Source organism: Chanos chanos, chromosome 8 (assembly GCF_902362185.1).
Source record: "Chanos chanos chromosome 8, fChaCha1.1, whole genome shotgun sequence".
NCBI classification, from domain to species: Eukaryota; Metazoa; Chordata; class Actinopteri; order Gonorynchiformes; family Chanidae; genus Chanos; species Chanos chanos.
The window spans coordinates 43,533,755-43,543,754 of NC_044502.1; positions in this window are offsets into that span (position 1 = coordinate 43,533,755).

Below are 10,000 nucleotides of genomic sequence, written 5' to 3' on the forward strand. Positions count from 1 at the left end.
AATCAGCTTTGACAGTGCTGCCCACAAAATACACAAATAATGAATTCCCAAGTATGATTTTAAAGCTTTTTAATGTTTTAAAAACCAAAGCACTACAGGTGAATTCCCCCTCCAAAAACCTAGTCAATTTCATTATTTGTCTAGTTAAAAATGAGTAAACACTCGGTATAATAAATTGTGTGAGCGCTCTTCATCGGCACAGTGAGCTGTGCATCTGTTTTTGAACTCAAGGCGATGCTCGTGAACTTGATACATCAATAACACTCACACAGCAAGGGGGGGGGGGGTAAATAATTAAATAAACAAGTAAACAAAAATGTTGATTTTTGTGCTGTTTCCGTGAATAAATGTAACTGATATGAAGTGTCAAGCTGAGAGACAAGGCGGGGAAACTAAGCGTGCGATTGGTCCGAATCGCTGATTGACTATTTTTCCTTAGCCGACGTGCCTGTGAACCTGCGGAGATGCTCTGGGCGCTTGATAATTGAAGTGTAAAGTAACAATTAATTTACCATTCCCAAATCATCCCCATCCCCATTCCCACTGCCAAAACACAGAACTCATACGGAATGAAAGAGATAAAACGTTCCAAGATATCTGTGGGAAGGAACGGGCTTAGAGTCAGCCAAAGTGCAGTCAGAGTGGTACCTCTTACACAGACATTTTATGAGCGAGCGTATGCCTCAGACAGAAGTGTTGATCATACTGCAGTACATTACACTGATCGCAATGTAAACTCACGTGTTATTGCAATAAAAGTAAACACTACAACTGTCTGCATTTACTTGATGCTCCATAGTGTTATATTGCGTATGTACTGGAATGGATTTAGCCGTATAAAAGGGATATTGTCTAATTGCATTAGCGGTGAATAAAAAGTGCTTAAGAAATAATAATAAAGATATATATGATATGTTGACTGATCTTATGCACAAGGCAGAAAGAAAGAAAAAGAAATTTCAATTGTAGACCCACTTTAACCATTTTTCCCCCATTGTTTTTAACAATGGAGGAGCAGGGGTGTGGTCTTGGACAAGGCCAGGCATGACTGTAGGTCAAAGTTGCTGGTTATTTCAAAACAATACTCCAGGATTTGACACAATGAAATATAAACATATGCCTTACATGTTTTTTTCATTTTGTATATGTTTTACAATTTTGTGCACACAATGCCTTAAAATGGTTCCACATTATTATTGAACATTTATTGTAATATAACTAAAACATTTTTTCAGCCACATAAATAAATAAATGAATATCATCAGAGTTGTGATCTTTACATTAACAAACTCAGTTCACACATGAGATATGCTGTACGACTGTCCTGTTTCAGTTTTCTTTTTTCTGCTAAGTCCACAGATTAAAAGATTGAAGAGGAAGAAGAAGAAGAAGAAGAAGAAGAAGAAGAAGAAAACGTAAAAAGAAAAAAAAAAAGAAAAGAAAAAAAGATCCCCAAGTCAAGTCCTGCAGGAGCTGACGCTGTAAGCCTTCATGACACTTCCCGTTCAATCAAAGTCAACAATCACACAACTGTTTCAACAGAGAAGCTCCACTGCAAACGTCAATATTTCACAGACACTCAACACCCACCTGTCTGCTTCAATGCCTTTGACTGATGAACGTCCATTCTTTCACCGTGGCGTCAGAGAGAGAAGAACAAAAAAAAAAAACAAAAAAAAACAAAAAGACCCTTTATACACGTATACGTGGTATATAAGGTGTATAGGATTATCTGAGAGGGCTGTGCCGTTGGAAAATGTGTCATAGACTCTTAAGAAAAGTTTGGGCTGTTCTGGATAATTCCAGTTAAAAGTCATCGCTTCTCTCAAAGGCCCAAATAATTGTGCTTAAAACATGCACACAAGTCAAGTGTAAAAAAAAATTCACCAAGTGATAAAAGCTTTGCCCCCATGTGTGAACCGCTGACGGAATTTGTTCACACCCTCGGAGTTAAATTGCATGGGTTTGGGTGTGAAGTACTTCAATTTATAATAGACTCTTGGATTCACAAACGCATGCACACGCAGCCACGCACACACATACACACACACACACACACACACACACACAGACACACACACACACACAGGTAACTGAGTGGTTTGGAAGGGCAGAGAGTACTGAAGTAAATCCATATTCACACATTCCTCTCTTTAACCATTGACCATGCGTGTTACGACTTACCTGTCACGTCTGGGGAATATCGACAGAAATTCTAGAAGCTAATGTCTCTTTCATCATCTCTCCATTTATATATTTCATTTTGCCCTTAACAAGGCATTGGGAGTCCACAAATCAACATTCCTCTAATATAAACTTTAAAGTGCTTAGATCTAAAATAAATAAATAAATAAATAAATAAATAAATAAATAAAATGCTACAAAAAGGCAAACAGTGTATCGACCATTAACAATAACAGCAGTCATGAAAGCGAAATAAAAACATTCCCTCTGAGGAGATAATGCCTCCTTTCCTCTATGATAAAAACATAAAACATGAAAAAAAAAAAAAAAAACCTTGTTTGTCATAACATACTGTCATCCTCTGGAATATCCATCATTTTTAACGATTCAAAACATATTTGGACACATGACACAGATTTTTGAGAGCGGCACGCGGCTTGCCATTGGTGTAAATGGTTTAGGTTGGTTGATGGATTTGTCAGTGGGAAGACCAGATTCCCGGCTCTGCAGGCCAATAACGCATCAATTTGATTCCGAAAAAGACTCCGCTTAGAACCCCCTTCTTATCAGCAAACACGTCCGTGTCAGCGCACAGATTTAACCACTGCAAATTCTCTAGTATTTAGACAACTGAAATATATGGACATTTATGGAGTCCAATAGCTTCAGGCTGTGTAGTCTCAGTGGCTCTCTGTACACAAGCTTAGCCTACTAGCCAGAGATAGTGAGCCAATGCTTATCCATGTTAACAGAAAAACCTTCTAAGACTGGATTAGAAAGGAAGAGATGTTGACTAGCGGGGGGGGGGGGGGGGGGGTGGTATTGGGGGGTGAGTCCATCTCAAGGGACGGCGTGCTCACCAAACCTTCAGTACTGAGGAGATGAAATAGAGAAATGTTCAGAAAATCTCACAGAGGAATTGTGCACAAAATTATTGTACATTTTCTTCGAAACAAAATACTCAGTAGTTCCAGCTGTTACTGTAGTAATAATACTTCACCATATATTTTTTCCCGCACTTGGCTATTGATAAAGTACATTTTCAACACTTGATAACAGAATTATGTACCATTAACACAAATGCTAAATAGCATCTGTGGATATATTGTATTATATTGTACCTCAATGCAACATATACTGAAAACAACATTCTTAATGTCTACTCAAGCCAAAAGTTAAGCATGTTTAGCCATGTATATCGCACAACTGTTAAACGGTGGTCCCTGTAGGGGCAACGGGAAGAAGAAAATATAAAATAAATATATAAATAAGCGTTTTGACTGTCAGCTGTGACCTTCCGTTTTTCTCTCGAAGTCTCCCAGCCTGCTTTACAGGGTTAACCATCCTTAATACTTTATGTATGCCTGGTGTGACATTCTTTGCATATATGATACCAAATAATTGGGATTTATAAATAATTCATTATGTATTAATGCAGGTGAAATGGCTTCCTGGCTTGGAGTGCTGTCTGTCGTTCACAAAATGAAAGAGGGAGAGAAAGAAAGAGAAAGGTAGAGAGAGAGAGAGAGGGAGAGAGAGAGAGAGAGAGAGAGAGAGAGAAAAAAAATCATAGATACTTCAGTGTGAAAAAATAAATACACTGGAAAAATACATGCAATAAAAATGTATGAGCCACAGGCGGCCAGCGGTGTGTGTGTGTGTGTGTGTGTGTGTGTGTGCGTGTGTGTCCTAACAGTGTTTGTCTACAAAACAATACAAAGCAATAGCATGACTGTCAGTGGTGGCAGATGAAAGTGGACGGCTGTAGTAAGGTTGATCTGTGCCTATGTGTGTATGTTTATAACCTACAGCTATTTGATTTTTTTGTTTACTATACATAAATATTGCAATTAAAAATCACGTATGTAAACCTAATATGAAGTGATATCTACAGCAAAGGAGAAAAAAAAGAAACATTGAATCCCAAAATGATATTCATTGTGGTTCCATAAAATACTCAACTTGGGGCAAAATCAGTCAATGTCATATAGGTAAATAACCTATAAATAGCTCATAATAAATGCTGATAGAAATGTATTTAAATACCACAAATCTTCAAATATCTTCCTGTACTGTGGACCACTTGTTAAGAAAAAAAAAATCGAAGCGTGACATGGTATAAGCGACTAATTCACTAAGTCGAGGGAAAGCGATCAGACAAAAGGATTCAAAGGCTCCTGTTCTAATGCAAACACGACTCCTCAGGAGCGTCAGCTGGTCGGAGTCTGAGACTCACGTCTGATTCGGAGATCCTAAACTCTGGCCTTACAAGGCTTGCAGAATAGCGTAATTACAGAGCTCCTGTGACCTTACTGTGCCACACAGTGACCCAGCAGTTAGAGACCCCAGAGCCTCGGGGGTTTGGGGGGGGGTTGAGGGCGGTCTAAGCTATGTTTAGATTGATAAAGACCTGCCCTGGGTAAGTTTAGTGCGACATAATATTTCTTTTGGCAAGGGTGGACGGTGGGGGATGGGGGGGGCGGGTCATCGGTTCTGGGCGTACATCATCACTAACTTATTAGATCTCCAGGCAATTAGCTGAAAATAAACAGGCCAGACAGAGGCAGCATTGAGCCCGGGCGACCAGGGAGGGGCGGAGGGAATAGCCCGTGGCGGTGGAGCTATTGCGGAGTGGCATCAAAGGCCGGGGAGAGACATGGGTCCAAAGAAAGAAAAGCATTGTTGTGGTGTAATGCCTATACAGTAGAAAGGCTTAACGAATTATTTTTCCACTGATTCAGGTTACAGAGCAACTTGCCCCAATATAATGGAGCAGAGGACAGAACTTTTCACCTGATCACTATATGCAATGTGCAGCACGGTTAGTTTAGGATTAAAAAGCCATTACCCCACCCCAAAACACACACACACACACACACACACACACACACAGACACACAAACTCTTTCCCTCATGACATGGGAAATCAAATCCCTGCATTATGAGGTCCGACCAGTTAGCTGTCATTAAGGTCAAAGGTGCATCTCGATGCGCCCAGCCTGTAATGGCTACAACGAAACCTGGCGCTAAGAAATCTTAAACCCTGTCTCCGTGCCTCAAAGGCAAGAATATCGCTTCCTCATGTAATTGTCCCCAATAATTACAAATTGTCATGGAGCCACAAGGACAAAGTACTTTTCCAAAGGGGAAGCACCGGAGGCTGGGTCTGAAATTTTTTAGTTTTTTTCTTCTTAAAATTTGTCTAGTCATGGATATGCAGTATTTGTACATTTTCATAGTCACTAAATCCAAGGTTTCTGTCCTTAAAGTAAAAAGAACCAGTTCAGTAATGTCTCTGGAGTAAGTTACGGAGATAGTTTCATACTCTCCGTCTCTGAACTCACTGGCATCAAATGATAATGTTTAAAGAAGCGTCGATGCTAAAACACAGTTCACCGTTATATTTCTGACCATGTCTGTGCAGGTCCAGCAGTAACCGTTTACTGAAATCAAATTGTGATTCTCTTCACTCAGCGAGGCACAGCTTTAAATTCTTGTCTGTGCTCACTTGGTAGCTTCCCATTCCTGTACAAAGGCAAGGTCATTAAGCCCTAACTGCGCGGTCTATAATTGGACTTCAATAACGTGGTAGTATGAAAGAGGTCAGGGGTGCAGCTGATAGAATCAGGCTTTCGTGGCTGTCGGAGAGCAGACAAGGCAGGCAAAGGCATAGTTTGTCAGAGTAATTTGGATGCAGACAGACAGATGTCAGGTGGAGGTGGTCCAGGTGTAGACGATCATGCTTGACTGACACGTAGAAGTGTGTGTACATGAGCAGAGGTGTAGTTTAGGGTGGGAACACAGGTGACAGATGGCTAGAGGGCTGTTCCTGTCACCGATCTCGAGACCAGGTGGGTGGAAACACGGTGACAAGATTCAGACGAAGGAAGGCATGCCTCTGAAGAAGTCGCAGTGTGCTGGGTGTCGCTTGCTCTCCATTAAGCCTGCCTGTTCGCATCGGGCTAACGACTGCCCGGCCCTGTAAAATGTACCCAACACACAGGACTTCCGGGAACGGCGTACTGACTCAGGATAAGCACTCGATACCAAGTGAAGCAGGCATAGGCCCAGCTTAGTACCACTTTGTACCCTTGTGCTATAACTTGGCCCTGAATTTTTTTGTCAATGGACAGATTGTGCCACTTCCTTTTTTTTGTATTTCATATTAATAGCTGATTTCGTCCTAAAATATTACTTTGTTTAGATGCCCCTTTTTTCAGTACCGTCCGCTAATGGCATGTGCTAAAGGTACACCTTAATGACCCGCTCCTGATTAGGGCAAACCTAACTACTTTTAAAATCGTCTAACTTATCATTTGCAAGGGCATTTAAGATCTTGTGTATCACTGGTCAATCACTGCCGCTCTTTTATTTTTATTTATTTATTTATTTATTTATTTTTAGGACTGTTTGCACCTAGTCCACGTTGCAGCACAAATCATGAAACATTGACTGAAGCTCCACTCACAGAAAGTAGTTGGTTCATTTTTTTTTTTTTTTTTACGCAAGGGTATCAAGGGAGGAGAGCAGAAAGCGGGGTTTGTGGGGGTGGGGTGGGGTGGAGTGGGGGGGGGGGGGTAGTGGAGGACAACTTTCAGCAGACTTATCGGTTTCATGTGAGTGGCCACTGGAATGCTGGCTTTTTGGTCCCATACGTTCCCACAAGACTTCTCCTCCCCCCGCCCCACCCCACCCCCTTCTTTCTCTCTCTTTTTTCTTTAATTTGTTCTTCATTCTCTGCCTGGATCTGGTTACTGGACACGATATGCTGAATTACCTGCCGGGGTCAGTGGATCCGCTGTCAAAGCCGGCCTGGAGAATTCCCCTCTAACCCCAGGGATTTGTCCCTTTGTTGTCATTAGCCTCATTGTCTTTGTAGAACCAGAGTCCACGCACGATGCTCTCTGAAGATGAGAGGCGTGGAAGACCCCCCGTCATAACACAGTCTCCCCGAAAAATGAAGGAAAGTCGAGGAACTGTCACGAATCGAGTGATCCCGTAGAACGGTTCTGGAGTGATCACAGCGTATGATTCATTTGAACTTTTACATGGATTACTTTCCCCGCTGACTCTGTAGGGTAAATTTACTTTGGCAGGCCGTGAATGAAGTTTTATGTTTTAGGACATTTCATTTAATAAAAAAAAAAAGCAAAAAAAAAACAAAAAAAAACCCCCAAAAAAACAGACATCCGTCAACCTGGAAACACATGGTAACGATGAAAGAGATGTATAAAGTGCATATGTTTGTACTGAGTAATGTAACTAATGATGAAAAATTCATCTCAGTCATTTTGTATGAGTTGTATGAGTTATCAGGAGATGATCCTTAGCCTGGAACACTATCCATATCCTGAGGTGGATTTATCTGTTGCAACGAGAACAGTACAGAGAGACTATCTAAGTACGAGTTTGGGGGCAGGTACAACCTTGTTCACATAATTCTGTGACAACATATAAACTCTTGATCATCAAAGTTTCACAGGTTTCCAAATGAGAACACGTGTCAAGACCTGTCATTTAGTGGAACAGTTTTACTCAGCGTTCAGGAATTGTGGCTTAACGGTTTTTAAAAGGAGGGTTCTGGCCTTGTGGGTTTTGTGTCTGTGACAGCGTTGCCATGACCCGGATAATATCTGCTGATATCTGTTGCCTTCCGGCGCTGTTGTGGAAATGAAACGAGTGAAGGTCTAAGGAAGCTGGCCAGGTATACTGAGGTGTCAGGAAGGCAAACCCACACTGTTGGAGATTAACACTTTCTGATTTGGCAGTCTTTATCTGATCGCTAACTAGTCACAACAGTCGCTGCACTGCCGTATGGAGATTTTTAATTACTTAGGTGTAGCGGAACATTTAGCTTCGTAGGTGTACGGGTGAAAACAATAACAAACAAACAACAAATAGTACTGATCATCCACAAGAACATTTGTTTTGCCTGTGACAGGGCCTGTCTTCCAAAATCAAATTATGACACAACCACAAAAAAACACCACAAAGTGAAGCTAACACACGCATGGAGCCAGAGACTGTACTGATTTTCTCAGAGTGGCTTTGTTCATTGTATTAATGGAGCATGACAGTCTGCCAGAGTGCGTGTAAAGTTTTAAAATCCAAAATTAGGCCATGCAGTTTAGCCTAAGCGAAATAAGGAAGTCTATCAGAAATCGGTTGTCATTCGCAACAGCAGCGCTGACCCGACGGGGGAAGTGGCGTATCATTAAGCCCTCTCTCTTTTGGTGATATATGCAGAAAGCTGAGGGGGTCACTATTGCATATTGATCACAGATAATCAAGTTAAAAGCTTTATAGGGATGCCAAGTAATTAACTTTAAAACTCAGACGATAAAGGGGAAGAATATTATCTTAATTTTGAATGTCATTATGGCAACGCTATTAATTTCAAGACTTGGCAAGTGTCTTCTTTCATGTGCTGCACATGTTTACAAATACATGCATTCATGGACACACTCCATTTATTTATTTATTTATTCCCAAGGTCTGGCCTGTTTATTTTTTTTTTTTTTTAGGAGTAAGCTGAACATATTTATGTCCTGACGCGTGGAAAAGCTGTGACATTTGTACTCCTGTAGGAATTGCTACCCGTTTTAGTGGATTTTATGTTAATTGTTTTTTGTGTAATACAGTGAGTTGACTGAAGTGCTTTGCTGGAAACTCTCCAATTCCTAACGGGCTGACAGAGTGACAGACAGAAGGGTCAGAGTTTGTCTAAAACCTGAATGCACACTGGCTAATGATAGAGTCTGTAACACGCCACAGATACGCTGCTAAAAACCTTCCCTGCAGTCACACACTGTCCACTTCCTCTGTGTTATGCGCGAGCTAATGGCACATTTGTTCGTGAAGAAAGCTAAGAATTTAATTTCTCTCGTACTTCGCAATGTAGAAAGGGTCTATAAACTGTTCCCGTGAGCTGCATGAAATTAAGATTTGTGTTACGAAATGGAGGTACTTCCGAGATTTTTCTTTCTTCAAGATGTCGAATGTTTTGTGACGTGTAAAGAGCAGTGAATAATTATATCATTGTTCTTGATATGCATTACCATTATCTTGTTTGTTATCAAAGATCATTGAGGTGGGTTTAATATTTTGCATTATCCTTTGTGTTGTCAAACTGCATTTTATCATCACAGTGGGTTTAATATTTGGGTGAGCGGTGCACGCGTTGTTTTCCCCCCGCATAGGGTCAGAATGTTTCAGCATGTTAAAAATCAGGCCACACTGTCAAAGAACTAGTCATTAGGATAGTCATTACAATGCATTATCATAGAAAGAGGAGAACTCTGAGAGAGTGTTTTGTCAGTGCGATACCACCTTTCAGAAGGCCCCTTAGACTGACTGGTACAATTATGTGTGTGAAACCATTTTCACCCGCTTCAGATGGTAACGAACATGCTGTCTCCTCATCGTACACAGGGCAAACGCACACGCACACACGCACACACACACACACACACACACAGGGAAAGCAGGTTAACAGGACATGTTGTGTGTTTATTGTTGATGACACATGCGTCCACATCATCGCTGTCGCTATGGTGTTAGCACTGTGTCTGATTTAAATGCTTATCAGTTGTAGAAAGTAAAAATTCATCTCCAGAGAATAGCGAGAGAGAGAGAGAGAGAGAGAGAGAGAGAGGGGTGCTCATTGCTTATGCAGGGCTACGTTGTAGAGAGATTAAAATAACAGTGAGGATATTCTGTAAATGAAGGAAAGAACTGTGGGAAGCCTCTGGAGTCCATTATACATTTTAATAATACATCAAGGTAGAGTAACTGAATACCCCGCTCTCATAAGGAA